General features: G+C 50.7%; 2 protein-coding genes and 1 pseudogene across 2 annotated transcripts in view; 2 read left to right on the top strand and 1 right to left on the bottom strand.

Annotated features, from left to right (window-relative positions):
* Positions 1-14,473, bottom strand: part of LOC115844101 (store-operated calcium entry-associated regulatory factor-like) — a 62,951-nt pseudogene that overhangs the window by 48,103 nt on the left and 375 nt on the right.
* The window catches only part of HRH1 (histamine receptor H1), an 83,306-nt gene continuing 70,013 nt past the window's right edge, over positions 1,181-14,473 (top strand). The window contains exon 1 of the mRNA XM_060307169.1: positions 1,181-1,264. The gene's annotated coding sequence lies outside the window, so the exon portion shown is untranslated. The remainder of the gene's footprint in view (positions 1,265-14,473) is intronic.
* ATG7 (autophagy related 7) overlaps positions 1,194-14,473 on the top strand; it is a 328,672-nt gene continuing 315,392 nt past the window's right edge. Inside the window, exon 1 of the mRNA XM_060307162.2 lies at positions 1,194-1,264. The gene's annotated coding sequence lies outside the window, so the exon portion shown is untranslated. The remainder of the gene's footprint in view (positions 1,265-14,473) is intronic.

Here is a 14,473-nt window from a genome sequence, read left to right as displayed (position 1 = left end):
CATACACAGCTCATGAAGCTGGGCCTCAAACTGGCTCTACACCATTTCACCACCACTGAGTGGAATTTCCCTCTATTCAGAAGACGCTAAGATACCCCCATCAAATGAAATATCCCCAAACTCACACACAGCCACCCCTCCCAGTTCCCTCCTTTGTGTTTTTTTTTGGACGCAAGGCGGGCCAGGGATGAAACCCGGGCCCCCTGCAGTGAAAGAACGGAGTCCTAACCGCTGGACCGCCAGGGAATTCCCTCCCTCCTTCAAAAACACCCACCTCTCCCACTCAGTTTGAGTGTCTCTTTTGGAGTGTTGAGATAAGATAACAGTTGAGCGGTTCCAGTGGAGTTTTCCTGGTGCTGAGGAGAGAGGGGAAACTGCTTCTCTTCCCCAGCTCTGGAAATGAAGGCAGCCGGTAAGAATTCTCAGGCTCCTAGAGTCAGGGCAGAGGAGACCTGCAGAAGAACCACACCCCCATCCTTACGCTTCAGGATGCTAATTGGAACACATTGAATTTTGAAACGAGCTCATTTGAGCGGCTGGGGAGAAACAGCTGAGGAGTGTGGGGTTCTAGACCTTGGGGGTCTCTCTAGTTCCCCGTGGAAGCTCTAGGGGTAGGGTCTCTATCTGTCAATCCCAGTCTTTGCCTGGCTTTGTCTGTCTTTTCCTAGTTTGGCCTCTCTGGCAGGGACACGGAGAAGTGGGGTGTCACTAGATGTCTTTGTCAGTCGGGCTGTGGTTCACTTTGCCAAACATCATCGCATCTCTGACTCTCTCTCTCTCTCTGCTTTATTTTGACTCATCTATTTTTGTCTGCCCTCGGGTGTGGGGGTGTGTGTGTGTGTGTGGCGGGGAGGATGTTCTCGCCAGGGTTCTGATCCTGCTTTCAACCTCTCCCTCCAGACCCCAGGAACCTCCGCACCGTGCAGAGCCGGAGGCCGGGGCGCTCTGCGGGAGCAGCTTTGACCCTGGGGCAGGTGTGGGAGAAGGGGTCCGAGCCCGTGGCGCCCCCTCGCTCCCCTTCCAGCGTGCGCGGAGAGGGGGGCGGCCTAGGAGCACAGAGCGGGAGGCGGGGGCACTGCAGGCCCGGGGGCCCAGGTCTCCGCCTCCCTCCCGCCTTCCGGGCTGGCGCCCCTCGGCGCAGCTCCTCCTACCGCGCCCCGCCTCCGGGTCCGCTCCTTCGGCGCTCCTGCCGCCGCAGCCGAGCACCGAGCAGCCTGGCTGCCGCGGCCGCCTCGCCACCAAACTTTCCCGGGAGCCGGCGCCGGTGAGTCGGAGCGGAGAGCGGGCAGGGCGCGGGCAGGGGCTGGAGCGCGGCCGCGGCTGCGGGGCGAGGCTGTGCGTGGCCGGGCTTGGGTCTGGGCATCCCCACGGAGCCGCAGAGCTCCCGAAGCCGCCGGCGTTGGGTGGGCGCGCTCCGGGGCCCTGGCGACTGTGGGCGGCGCGGGTAGGGTTCCGGAGCGCGGCTGGCTCCGCTGCACCCTGTCTGATACCCAGCTCTGGCCCCCGCCCCGACGCGCACACACCTGTGGCTTTGCCTGGGTTCGCCAGCGTGCGCGCCCCAGGCGTCTGCCTCTGGCTCCGACAGGAGGGGCGAGTCTCCGTTATTCCCAGAGCTGCCCTAGGCTCTGAGTTTGATGTTCCCCACAGTCCGAGCCCATCTCTTGAGTGCGTTGAATATGCCAGGCACTGGGTATCCGTGATCTCTTTCGGTTCTCCCTTTAACTTGATGAACCGGCATTATTATACCCATTTTACAGAGAAGGAAAGAGGCTCAGAGAGGGAAAGTTGTGACCAGGAGCACCACCGAGTCAAGGAGAGAGCCAGGATTTTGAACCTGACCTCTGGGTCAGGTCAGCCTGACCCACACCACTTAATCACATGCGGGCAAGCCCCAGGTTCAGCGTCACCAGGGGTCTGGTGTGGGAAGTGTGGAGACCACTGCCCACGCTCTCCTACAGCACGGCTGCAAACCCGGGGCGGACCACCACCGCCTCATTGTGCCTCGCAGAGGATCCTGTGGAAAGATGAGTGGCCCTTACTGTCAGGGAGTGGATTCTGGCGGCAGAAGCCCGTTGGGGCTGCCCTTTCAGGTGACAGGAGCCAAATTCCAGAAGCTACTCTCGATTTTTCTGGAAGGAGCCAAGGAAGTCAGGAGCTGAAGCGCAGCAGTTCTTCGCGGAAACTTCTTTCCTTCTCTGGGTGACTCTCCCCTCCCCCCCGCCCCCCAAAGAGACCCCACCCCAATCCCTTAATCTCTCTGAGGTGTCCGCTCCGCCTGGGAGCTGGTAATGTGAGATGCTCCAGGCAGGGTTGCTGTCCTCCAGCAGGGGGCTCCCGCCTCAGGCCTGGAGCCCGAAGATGAAGGAATGGTGCTGGGGCTAAGTACTTTGTGAACCAGGTCCCCCGGCCGGAAGGTACCTGGGGCACTCATTCCACGATGGGGGCTAGGTCCCTGTGACTGGAGCACAGATGGAGCGTGTCTCCAGAGCATGAAGGAGAGCAGGGCTGGGGATCTGATAGGGAGGTCTTGAATGCCCCAATCTTAGCTTTAATCTTGGAGTCAGGCAGGAACAGAGACTGGGAGAGAGAGAGAGAATGGACCCGTCAGAGTATCATTATGCGTTATCCCACTTAGTTTTCACAGCAGCCTTGCAGAGTGGGCACTATTATTACTAGGCTCATTGAACAGATTGTCTTTTGAGGCGCGCAGAGGTTAAATAACTTGCCTGGGGTTGCCCACGTGGTCCGTGGAGGAGTTGGGATTTGAACACAGGTTTTCCTTGACTCCTTCCAGATTGTCAGTGACACTCAGGCTGTAGATGGGACCTTAGGTCCCTTCTGCTTGTGATTGGCAGCAGCAAAGATGAAAATAGAGAGATGCCAGGCAACAGGGTCCCTGATGCCCGTGCACCGCTCTCCTCTCTCTGTGACAGGTGTCGTGTAGGAGGCCTGCTGCTGAGTGGTTATCACTCACAGGAATCCCTGACAGCCCCACATAAATTTCCTAATCTGACCCAGGGCTAGTTGGACCCTCACACGGAAGCCTGAGGCTGCCTGAGGCTACCCTGCTGTCTCAAGGGGTATTTCCCCTGATGGAGGCAAAGTCTGTAGGGAAGCCTGATACCATTTTCATGTGTGAGAGAGAATCCCTCCAGGATAGAGGGTGGAGATGGCTCTGCACTGCCTGAACATGAGTTCAGAGCTGGGTGGAGGCAGGAGCTGCCTCCAAGCCCCTGCAGCCCAGAGGAGTTTGGACAGTGCTGGGCTGGGAGTGCTCCCCCCTTGGCTGGCTGTCCGAGGTAGGAAGAACTCGTACCTGATCTTCCTTTCCTCGGACTCTCTCAGAATTCCATGTTCCTGTTTGCGCTTTCCTTTTTACCATCCAGGATTGTGGTGGAAGCGGTGTGGCCTTTCTATAACAAAGAGGAGGGATGGCAAAGAGATCAAAAGTGTGGATTCTGGAGCTGGCTCGGATCCCAGAGCTGTCACTTATGGGCTCTGTGGCCTGGAGCAAGTTGCTACACCTCTCTGTTCCATTTTTAGGATGGGAGTATTCCTAGCACATTCCTCACTGGGTTGGTGAGAGAACTAATTGTGTTTATGCGCATAAAGCACCTAGATACAATACACTTCTATGAGGCAGTACATAAAAGTGCTATTTAGATGTTAGTTGTCACTGTTGTTACTGTTAAGGTCAAACAGGCCCCGCTTGGTAACCTGGCTCTGCCACCTGCGAGCTGCCTGCCCGATCTCCTTAAGACTCTTGCTTTTTCGTCTATAAAGTGCGAGTAGTCTAGTGTTAGATGTAATGTAAGAAGTCTTAGTGTAGACTCAAGCTTTAAGTAGCCTAAAACCTCAAGTTCCAGTGCAAACTTGTTTAAAACTTCTGGTGCTCTGCGAGGTACTCAGCAAACGCTGGGCATTACCATGATTACCACTGTTAACGGCAAACCTCACTCCTTCACACTGCACCTTGAACTTGATGCTCTGGCATGTTTCTGAGGGGCATGGATTTGGGACAGTTTTCTGGCTTGTGGGGCACGAGAAGGATTCTTCTTACCTTTCTGCCCAGGTTCTCTCTTCATGGTCATTTCTCAGGGACAAGTGTGGGCCTCTTGATGGTTGTGGGAAGGCAGAAGGTAGGTATGAAGTTCATTTCATAAGGTCTGCCCTGTCCTCACCAACGCAAGGACGTCAGCAGAACACGCCACCTCAGCTGCCTTTCAGATTGATATTTTGTGCACCTTCCAGGTGGAGAAGACATATCCAGAGTTCTGGGGGTTTTTCCCCCTTAAAGACAGAATGGTGTCGTAAAAAAAGCTCAGGATTAGAACCCCAGCCCTGGCCCTTTGAGCTGAGTGACCTTGAGCATCAATTTCCTCATCTGCAAAGTGGCCATTAATCATATCTTCTAGTTTCAGGTTTCTAGAAACCCTGTTTCTCAGGGTTAATGCCAGGGTGGAAAAGAAAAGGAATAAAACAGGTAGTGTAAATGGCAAAGAATTACAGGCAATTGTAAGTAATTCTCATTAGCATTCAGGCGGGGCATTAGCTGTAATTGCACCTGATCCAAGACGTTTTATCTGAAAGACGTACCTGGCAGAGGATCATTCAAGCCCAGTCACCTGCTGCTCCCCCTTTCACAGTGACGCTGAGCATTTCTGAATCTCGGGATGTGATTATACTAAAGCTCCTGTATCTTACTTATAAGTGACTCACTTCTGCCGTTAATGGTGGCAGAGGACTCAGACGCACGCTCATGGGGAACAGTGCTGCTGATGCCGGGGGCAGGGGGGACAGGATGCCTCTCTTCTTTATGCGCTCGTCTTCCATGAGAATCACATGGGCCAGGACCGAAGCTGACAGCTCTCAGTCTGTGCAGCAGCTTGGATGGCAAGACCCACTGAAACTTGTTGCTGCCAGCAGAGTGGACGTTAGAAACCATTCCGTCACAGCAGAGAGGCTGGAGCAGAGGAGGCTGAGGAAGGCACCTCGGGGAGTGGTTAAAAGCATGGATTCTCACGTCCAGCAGACCTGAGTCTGAATCTTGGTTCTGCCAGCTTGTTAGTTGTGGTATGATTTTTGTCTGTCTTCCCACCTCGACTATCAGTTCTAAAAGAGCAGGGACCATGGCCAACTTACTCACCAGGGTATTCACAACTCTTGGTACATAGAAGGGGCTCATGAATGTCGAATGAATGAATGAATATATGAGTGACAGGTTGCTTGTTTGAGCCTCCCCTTTCTCATCTGTAAAATGGGGCTAACATAGCACCCGTCTTATAGGTTGCTGTGAGCACTGAATGAAAAAAATGTTGTATACAGAATAAGCACTCGACAGTGCCTTTGATGACAAGTTGATGAGCAAAAGCAAAGACACAGCTGGGCTAATCTGGGAGAGAGAGCTTTTTCCCTACCCTTAGACCAACAAGGGGCAAAAATGCTAGTCATAAGAATCCCTGTTTTTATACAACACTCTGCAAAGTGCTTTCTTTCTTTTCTTTTTTTTTTAGGTATAGTTGATTTACAATGTTTCAGGTGTACAGCATAGTGATTCAGTCAAATATATATATATATATATAACAGGTATTGAATATAGTTTCCTATTAGGTCCTTGTTCTTTATTTATTTTATATATAGTAGTGTGTTTCTGTTAATCCCAAATTCCAAATTAATCCCTCCTCTCCCCCCACAAAGTGCTTTATTATCTATTGACTTCTCACAACTAGACAGGAATGGCTATCCGTGTTTTACAGGTGAGGAAACTGGGGTTCAGAGGGCTTGGTCAAACACACCAGAGTCACACATTTTAGAAGCAACAGGAGGTAGAATATAAGCCCGGGTTACTCTGCTCTGCCAGGTGTTCCTGCTGAGCTCGCTATTGCCCCTTGGGGGTGGAGGGTGCAGTATTTAGACTTCCATGAACATGGTATCTCTCTTCATTATTTAGGATACAGTTTAGGTCCAGTTTCCTAATGTCCCTTGGTGGTCTTGCACATCTTTTGTTAGATATATTCCTAGTTATTTGATATTTTATATGCTATTGTAAATGGTATATCTATATCTATCTACACATATATTTTTTAAAAAATTATGCTATGTTGGTTGCTTTTTTGGAGAAATATTTTGCACATCGATTTTGTATGCAGAAATCTTGCTAAACTTTCTAATTCAAAAAAATGTATTTGTAGATTATTTTGGAGATACTGTGTATACAATTACAGGAGGTGCAAATAAGTTTTGTTTCTTCCTTTCCAATCCTTTCTTCCCTTTGGGTTTTTTTCTCTCTCTCTCTCTCTCTCTCTCTCTCTTATGGAAGAGCTGTCTACATTTGACAGTTAGGTATAATGTTTATCTAGGGTTTTGGTAGATAATCTTGTGAGATCTTAGTTCCCTGCCCAGGGATTGAATCCAGGTCCCGGCAGTGAAAGCGCCGAGCCCTAGCCACTGGACGGTGAGCCCTAGCCGCTGGACGGTGAGCCCTAGCCGCTGGACGGCCAGGGAATTTCCCTGGCAGATAATCTTTACCAGATTAAAGAAGCTCCTTTCTATTCCCAGTTTGCCAAGTGTTTCTTTCCTTTTTAGTCATAAATGGAAGTAGATGTTTTTCCTGCTTCTGCTCAGATGGTCGTGATTTTTCTTTTTCAATCTGTTAACATGGTGAACTACCTTGATTTTTGCATTTCTGGAATAAACCCAACTTGGGTTGTCCTGTTGCATCTCTTTTGCTGGGCTATTTCTCATCACCTTTTTGCTGAGGACTTTAACATCATGAGTTCATGAGTGAGATTCACTGGCAATTTTCCTGTTTGGTGTTTACTTGTCAGACTTTGGTTTCACTGTTATGCTGGCCTCATAAAACAAGGTGGGCTGTGTTCCCATTTCCTTGGTTCTCTAGAAGAGATTATGTAAGCTGGGTGGTGTTCTTGTTGAGAGTTTGGTAGAATGGACCAATAGGATCCCCAGTGGGTGGAAGCTAAGTGCAGGGTGGGGAGGACAGCTGGTTTCAGCTCAGTCCAAGGCAGAACTTTCCAACAGGGAGAGGCTCAGGCTGCCTCAGGGGGAAGTGGGCAGGGTCTGTGAACCCAGGTGTCCTGAGTGCTGTGGGGAGAGCCCGCCTTGGGCTCTGGGTAGGGTCCTTCCAGCCAAGGATCCCAGATGAAGGAAGTTCAGCCCAGGGTGAAAGTCTGGTACCCATCTCCTCCTGTTTCTAAAATTGCTGCGTCTGCAGACAGTGTACGCTGTGAATTACTACTCTCCGGTGCCCGCGATGAAGGGACTCGACTCCATCCATGCACACGTCCTCTTTCCCCCTCTGTGATATCAGTTTGCCTGAAGTCACCAGATTATGACCTGGGGCCACACCCCTCCAGCCATTTCCCTCTGACCCCCAGGGTGGCTAGATTTGGGCAAGTTTCTCGGCTAAATCATTCCTCAATCCTCTTTTACTAAAACACGAGGCCCTGTGCTAATTTGGATCATCTCTCTTTTTTTTTTTTTTTTTTTACATCTTTATTGGAGTATAATTGCTTTACAATGGTGTGTTGGTTTCTGCTTTATCAAACGTAAGGTAGCTAGCTAGCGGGAAGCAGCCGCATAGCACAGGGAGTCAGCTCGGTGGATCATCTCTCTTAATCCCCATAACAAGGCCATGAGGTAGCTACTCTTACCTCCATTATTCAGACTAGGGAGACAAGGTTTCTAGTTGTGAATTGTTTTAATAGTTTCATCTTTCACAGTAAATTACCACTGTCTAACCTGTCTGGGTTTGGGTGTGAGATGAAGGTCTCACTCAGTTCTCTTTTCACGTATTTCTCTAGTTGTCCCCATCCCATCTGCTGGCTCGCTCTTCCTTTCCTCGCCTCTGCCGCCTGCGTCAGATCCTCAACTGCTCTGCATCTTCAGAGGCAGAGCTGCAGCGCCGTACAACTCCAGGGAGCACCATTCACACGGTTTTCTATTTCAGGGTTTGCAGCCTGGACACCCACTCCTCAGCAACGGGTCTCCTTCCCAGCTGTTCAGGTGTTGAACTTTCTGCTGATTCGGGTGGCCAAGCATCAGACAGGGTCATGGCAGGACCAGGGCAGACGCTGGCTGGGCGCCAGGCAGGTGGAGGAGAGCAGTGCAGGTCTGTGCCATGCTGCTCGGAGGATTCTCTGCGGAGAATAAAAGTTAACAGCTCCCAAAGGCATCTGCTTTCCCCTTCTTTGTCTCTCTTTTTTTTCTTTCTTTCAAACTTTCTAGTCAGTTCTCACTCGGTTTATTCTTTTAGAAGGACTTCATTTATTTACTAGATGGCTTTTCTCTGTTCCTGGAGAGAATCATCACTAAATAAACCCATCCTGCTGGCCCTTTCCCCCAGTGCAAGTGAAGCCCAGTTCCATCGCCATTGCACACATGTGATCCCGAGTGTCTGCCAGTGTGACTGTTGATGCTGGCCCCCAGTGGAAGCCTGTTTTCTTTCCTTGGTCCGAAGCATCTAACTGTTCTTATGGCACGTCCACCCTGAGGGGCCCCTGATAGAGCTAGTTTCCGCCTCCCTGGAGGATGATGGTCTAACTTTTCCAAGAGCCTGTCGAGGGCTTCCCACAGCAAATTTGGGGGAAACCATGAATTCTGCATTTAAATCAGACCTTCTGAAAACAAGTTCATGTCAGGTAGAAAGAGACAAAGAGACAAAATGTAATCGTACCTATAAATTCAATTGTGTAAATGATACTTGTAAATTCAGTTTACGGCAAAGAGCAAAGGTTCCAGGGCCAGACGACGTAGGTTTGGCTCTTGGCTCCCCCACTTTGCAGTGTGTCTCAGGCAGGCCATCCACCCTATCTTTGCCTTGATTCCGTCGATTAGAAAGTGGGGTTAGTGACTGTATTAACTTACAGGATTGTTATGAGTATTAAATGAGTCATGAGGTTTGAAAGAATTAATATTTGAAAAGCACTGACAGCAGAACCTGGCAACTCGTAGGTGTTTATTAAACAAACCGATGAATAAATAACTATCTTACGTGGATTTCTTTTCCCCCAAGAAATTGAGGGTCATTTTGTCAGGTTTCAAAATAAATCCCAGTGGATTTAAAATTTTTGAAACTGTTTTAATCCTATATATTAATTTGTGACCCACCTTGTGTGATGAGTGTTTTTGTGTAAAGATGTTTTCTCAGATTAAACTGGAGCCTTCGTGAGGGTGTGCCGCATGCTACTTTGTTGAAGACCTCCGAGGTTAAGATTCTTTTTAAAAGTTCTAGAACCTACAGGCAAGTGAGTTTGGTGGCAATGGTTGGGGTTTCAGAGTTTTGACCTGGTGCCATAAATAGTTACCTTTTTGGCCTCGGAGGAAGCATTTTAACCTCCCTGGCCTCAGTTTCCACATCTGTAAAAGGGGAATCCTAATATTAATAATAGTACCACCACTGACAGCGTTATTGAGAGCCCCTTCCCCCAGGTCTTGCAATGGCTGGCACCTTCCCATCACTGAGGACTCAGATGTTCCCTCCTTGGAGAGCCCTTCCCCGACTACCCCGTTTTGACCCCTGCCCAATCCAGTCCCTGTCTGTTGATTTTCTTCGTCACTGCTACCAGATCGCCAGTACAGAAGTGGAGGGGTGTCATCTGCCTGGTTGACAGCTATACCTGCAGTGCCTTCGTTAATAGCACCTCGCACCTAGTAGGTGTGTAATGAAAACTTACTGGATGAAGGAAGTGAGTTCACAGCTAGATCCTGAAAGACAAGGGCGTGCCCTGATCATGCAAATGGCAGTAAAGACCACCAAGTTGGTGAAGATACCAGCACTTCGTAGCGTTCGAGTACCTGAAAATGCTTTTTAGGCATCTCAAAAGTAGTAAGTAACACTGAGCAAGGATGAGTTATTTTCACGGTTGTATCAGGAGCTCAGTAAGTATTTGTCAGTCATTTATTGATTGGTTCTCACAGCACCGAGCACCGGGCTTGATGAGGGAGGCCCTGAGAATCTCCATTAACAAGGTAGGAACAGCGGACAGGGTCTTCTCCCGCTGCTCAGTCCTGTTGGGGGGCGGGAGGGGCCAGTAAATAGCACTCCTCTGCCCGGCCTGAGTTCTGCACCAGCTGAGTATTAAGACAAAAAGCAAGGTAGCCGGAGAACAAAACGTCACCGTTATTGCTGATCCGAGTGACACTGGAGCATGTGGGCTGGTGAATGCTGAAGGCTAGAATCGGATGGGTTTCCCGTCTGCCCCAGGGGTGGGCAGGGCTGGGTCCCTGCAGAGCCTAGGTCTTTCTCCTGGGCTCCGTCGGCTGACCGAGAGCCCAGGCGGATGCAGGCCCCCAGCAGGCAGGCTGGCTCCTAAGAGCAGCCCAGAAGAGCCTGAGTATGACTTGCCTATTCCATCTCTCAGACTCCCTTATAAATACGTGGCACCGTGCACGGGCCCCGGGGGGTGAATGAGGAGTGGGAGAGAGGCCAGGGTCCGAAGCTAGAGGAGCTCCCACTCCGTGGAAGGAAACAGGCAAGAAGCCCTGTAGCTGGGGGAGTGAGGTCAAGAGAGGCAGGGATGTGCAGAGGCCGCTGGTGCCTGCCTCGTATGTGCACCAGCAGAGTGTGAAAGCGGAAGAGTCCCTCACCTTTCTCATCCCTCCCAGCCAGCTGATGGAGGAAAGGAGCTGTCATCTATTGAGAAGGCACTCCCGGCCAGGGCTTCTGGTTCATCATGTCGCCCCGTCCTCTCCACAGTCCTGTGAGAGAAGTGTCAGTGTGCCCATTTTAGAGATAGGAAAACTGAGGCTAGAGATGTGGACTAACTTATGCTAGAGTGGAGCTGGGAGACCAGGAATGAGGCTATTGCAGTCGTCCAGGTGAGAGAGGAAGGTCACTCAGACCAGCGGTGGTGGCCCTGGAGAGAAGTGGACAGACCAAGACTGTTGGAGCAGGTGCAGTAGGACTGACAGGTGGCCAAACGTGGTGGGGCTGGATGGGGTGGTACTAGAGGACGGTGTTAAAGCAGTGCTTCTGGGTAACTTGTGGTGTTTTTGTTTTGTTTTTTGCACTTTGGATAGAATAGATGTGACCCTCCTGGGCAAAGAATATTCAATGAATTAAGAATTCCATAGGCAGCACACCTGCACATGTCAGCTGAACTGAAACTGATGGTCAATCACTCTTTTTAAAAAAAATTATTTATTTTATTTATTTATTTTTGGCTGCTTTGGGTCTCCGTTGCCGCGCGTGGGCTTCCTCTAGTTGCGGCGAGCAGGCTTCTCCTTGCGGTGGCTTCTCTTGTTGTGGAGCACGGGCTCTAGGTACGTGGGCTTCAGTAGTTGTGGCACGTGGACTCAGTAGTTGTGGCTTGCGGGCTCTAGAGCGCAGGCTCAGTAGTTGTGGTGCATGGGCTTAGTTGCTCTGCGGTATGTGGGATCTTCCCGGACCAGGGCTCGAACCTGTGTCCCCTTCATTGGCAGGTGGATTCTCAACCACTGAGCCACCAGGGAAGCCCCGATGGTCGATAACTCTTAATTGGAAGTGCCAGCTGGGGTGTGCTTAGGGAGATTCTCAGGGAGAATCAGACACGCCGGGCTAGGGTGGGGCGAGAGGGAAAGATGCTGGGTCTGTAAGAGGCTTGTAAGCAGAAGGTTGGGGGGGGGGTCTCAGGACCCCTTCTTCCACTTCCACAATCCCCTGAGAGGTGCTGCTGCCCAGTCATGTTCCCGGAGCCCAGCCCCCTTCAGCGTCCTCCCTATCCCAGCCTGAGCTTAGGCCTGGTCCCCCCTCCCCAGGACCCCAAGAAAGCTCCCCTGCCCCTAGGTGGCCCCCTGCCTATTTCCCAGGGAAGAATCTGATCAGATCACTTCCCTGCTCGAATTCCAGTGTCATCCTCCCTCTGCAGCCATTAAGTAGAATGGGGCCTGGGTTGCACCATTTAGAAGGATGTCTGTGATGAGTTCATGGTTAAATGAAAAGAGGAAATGTCAGAATAACACTGGCAGCCTGAGACAACAGAATGCAGTGGTCAGAAGCCTGGGCTCTGGGCTGCACTGAGTTTGAACCTCGGCTCTGCCGCTTAGTAGCTGTGTGACCAGGAGCAAGTTCTTAACTTCTCTGTGCCTCAGATTCCTCATCTGGCAATGGGAATGATAACAGTACTCACTCCCATAGGGTTGTAAGGACTGAAAAGGAGTTAATATGTGTACAGTGCTTAGCCCAGTGCTTGGCTCCTAGTAGCATCCATAAATGTCAGCTCTTATTATAACTATATAGGTTCACGTACATTAATAGGCACCTCTCTCCATTTTAACCTCATTTGTCAGGGCTCAGAAGCCTCTTCCAGGAAGCCTTCCGTGAACACACCCCACCAAGGCTGGGCTAGGACCCTTCTCTGGACTCACATCTACCACACACGTATTACTCCTTACTGTGACTGTCTGTCTCCCCACGGCTTTAAGTAGCTTGGGGACATGGGCTGTGGCTTCCCCATTATATCCCTAGTGCCCATCACAGTGTCAGGGACATAGTAAGCCCTCAGAAATACTTCTTGAATGAAAGAATGAATGAGTGTGAGCAGGGCTTTGAAACATAAGGTTTCGAGGGGTAGAGATGTGAAGGAAGGATATTCTGGGCAGAGGTGGGAAGGCGTGTGGTCATCCAGCAGGTGACCTGGTCAGGCCACATCATAGCGTGTGAGTAGGGAGGGTAACAGGAAGCAATTAAGGAGGGCAAGGTGGGCAGGGGGCATGAGAGGTGTTCTGTGTAGGGGAAGCAGATGTAATAGGGGTGGGCATGGGCAAGGAAAGGATCTATAGGGCCGTCATCCCCTTCTCTCATTTCTTCCTGCTCTCCCAGACTGGCCAGGTGCTTCTGTGACACCATGCATTCATCATAATGTAAAATAAATACCTGCTTTACCTGTCTCTTTCCATCAGCAGATTGTAAACTCCTCGAGAGATGGAAATGTGTGGTGTTTTCCCCCTCTTTTTTCTAAAACTCTTCTTGCCCATAAAGATAAGCTGTTTCCTCATCCACCCCTGCTTTTTCTCTGCCACGTAGGGGGACAGACATAGATTGTGTTGAGTGTTCTGATATCGGGATCCTAGTAGAGGTCACTCCAGTTCTTCTGGGAGTAGATGATATATAGCTTCTCCGCTTAATCAAACCATTCACCTGACTCTGCTTCCTTTATGGAGTTCTTAAATCAAGCCAGAAACAAGAACAGCCTTGCAGTTCATTACTGGGTCAGACAATGACATTGGCCTTTGACCAGTGGCCTGCAGAAGAAAAAGTCCTCACTTAAGCTCTTGGGGCTGAACGAAATCTTTGCCAAGCCCAAAGAGGCAACGTCCGGGCCAGCAGCAGAGGAGTGGTAAGGTAGAGCTGGATTTGGAGAGTTCGTAGGGATCGTGCCCCTGCTGTGCACAGATGACATTACAGTGGACAGGCAGACACAGCCGTTGGCTTTGCAGGGTGATGAAGACAGACGCTGGAAGAATAACAACAAAGTGGGATGTGATGTTCTCAGATGGGGAAGCACAGTGCTGACAGGGGCTCAGAGAGGCTAAGTGGCTGGCCCAAGGTCACACAGCTAGCTTAGCTGAGCTGGGGTTTGAACCGAGATACTTGGATCCCTTTCTTCTGTGCTAGGAGGCCCCCCACGGTGAGATGCTAATTGCCTGAAGTGTTTTTGGAAATTGCTCAGCCCTAGGTAACCCTTCCAGTTTTTCGCTTGGTAGCTTACGTTGCATTTGTCCGTTCAGTCCGTCCTATAAATATAAAAAGAGGGTGTTTCTAGGTGCTAGACCCTGTCCGTACCCTTTTTCCCGAGTTCCAGGCTACATAGTAGGAATAAGTCATGAAACTAAGCCTTGGGTTTCCAATGTTGAATGCTCACTGATAGCCAGAGATGTTGTTGTGTTCTATTATAAGCAGAAAAACACACACAGGTGAACAGGGAAGAAAAATCAAATGAGCATTTGGCTCTGTGGATTGAAGGGAAAGCTTGAGTGAGTTACAGGATGGACACCCCAGGTCCGTTCGGGCTGATGCGGGGCCTGGTTGCCCCATCGGTGCTGGGCTCCGTAACAGCAAGGACACCATGCCAGTTCTGAACACCCAGAGCTTTCTCTGCGTCCTTGGTCACTAAGGGAAACCAAGCATTTTTCTAACGAATGCCTTTTACTCCCTTTCATCCCGGGCACCAAGCTGTGTGTCTATCCACGCACTAAGTGTTACTTTGCAAACACTGCAGCTGGGAGCAGGTCTCCGCTTCTGTGCCTTCTGGTTTACAGGATTGCCCTCAGCATCTCATCAGCATTGGCTAACACGAGGCGGTGGTACGGATGGCGCCAGCATGTGAGGGCCTCGTGCCGAGCCCTCTCTGTTTGTTGCCCCATTTGGCCCTCTAAGCAGCCGTGTGTGGTCGGGACTGTGGTCCCCGTCCTAGAGATGAGGAACCCAGGGTCATGCCGCTGGAAAGTGACGGACCCGGGCTTCTAAGCCAGGTCT

This window comes from Globicephala melas, chromosome 11 (genome assembly GCF_963455315.2).
Source record: "Globicephala melas chromosome 11, mGloMel1.2, whole genome shotgun sequence".
NCBI classification, from domain to species: Eukaryota; Metazoa; Chordata; class Mammalia; order Artiodactyla; family Delphinidae; genus Globicephala; species Globicephala melas.
This window is presented reverse-complemented; position numbering and strand designations above follow the sequence as displayed.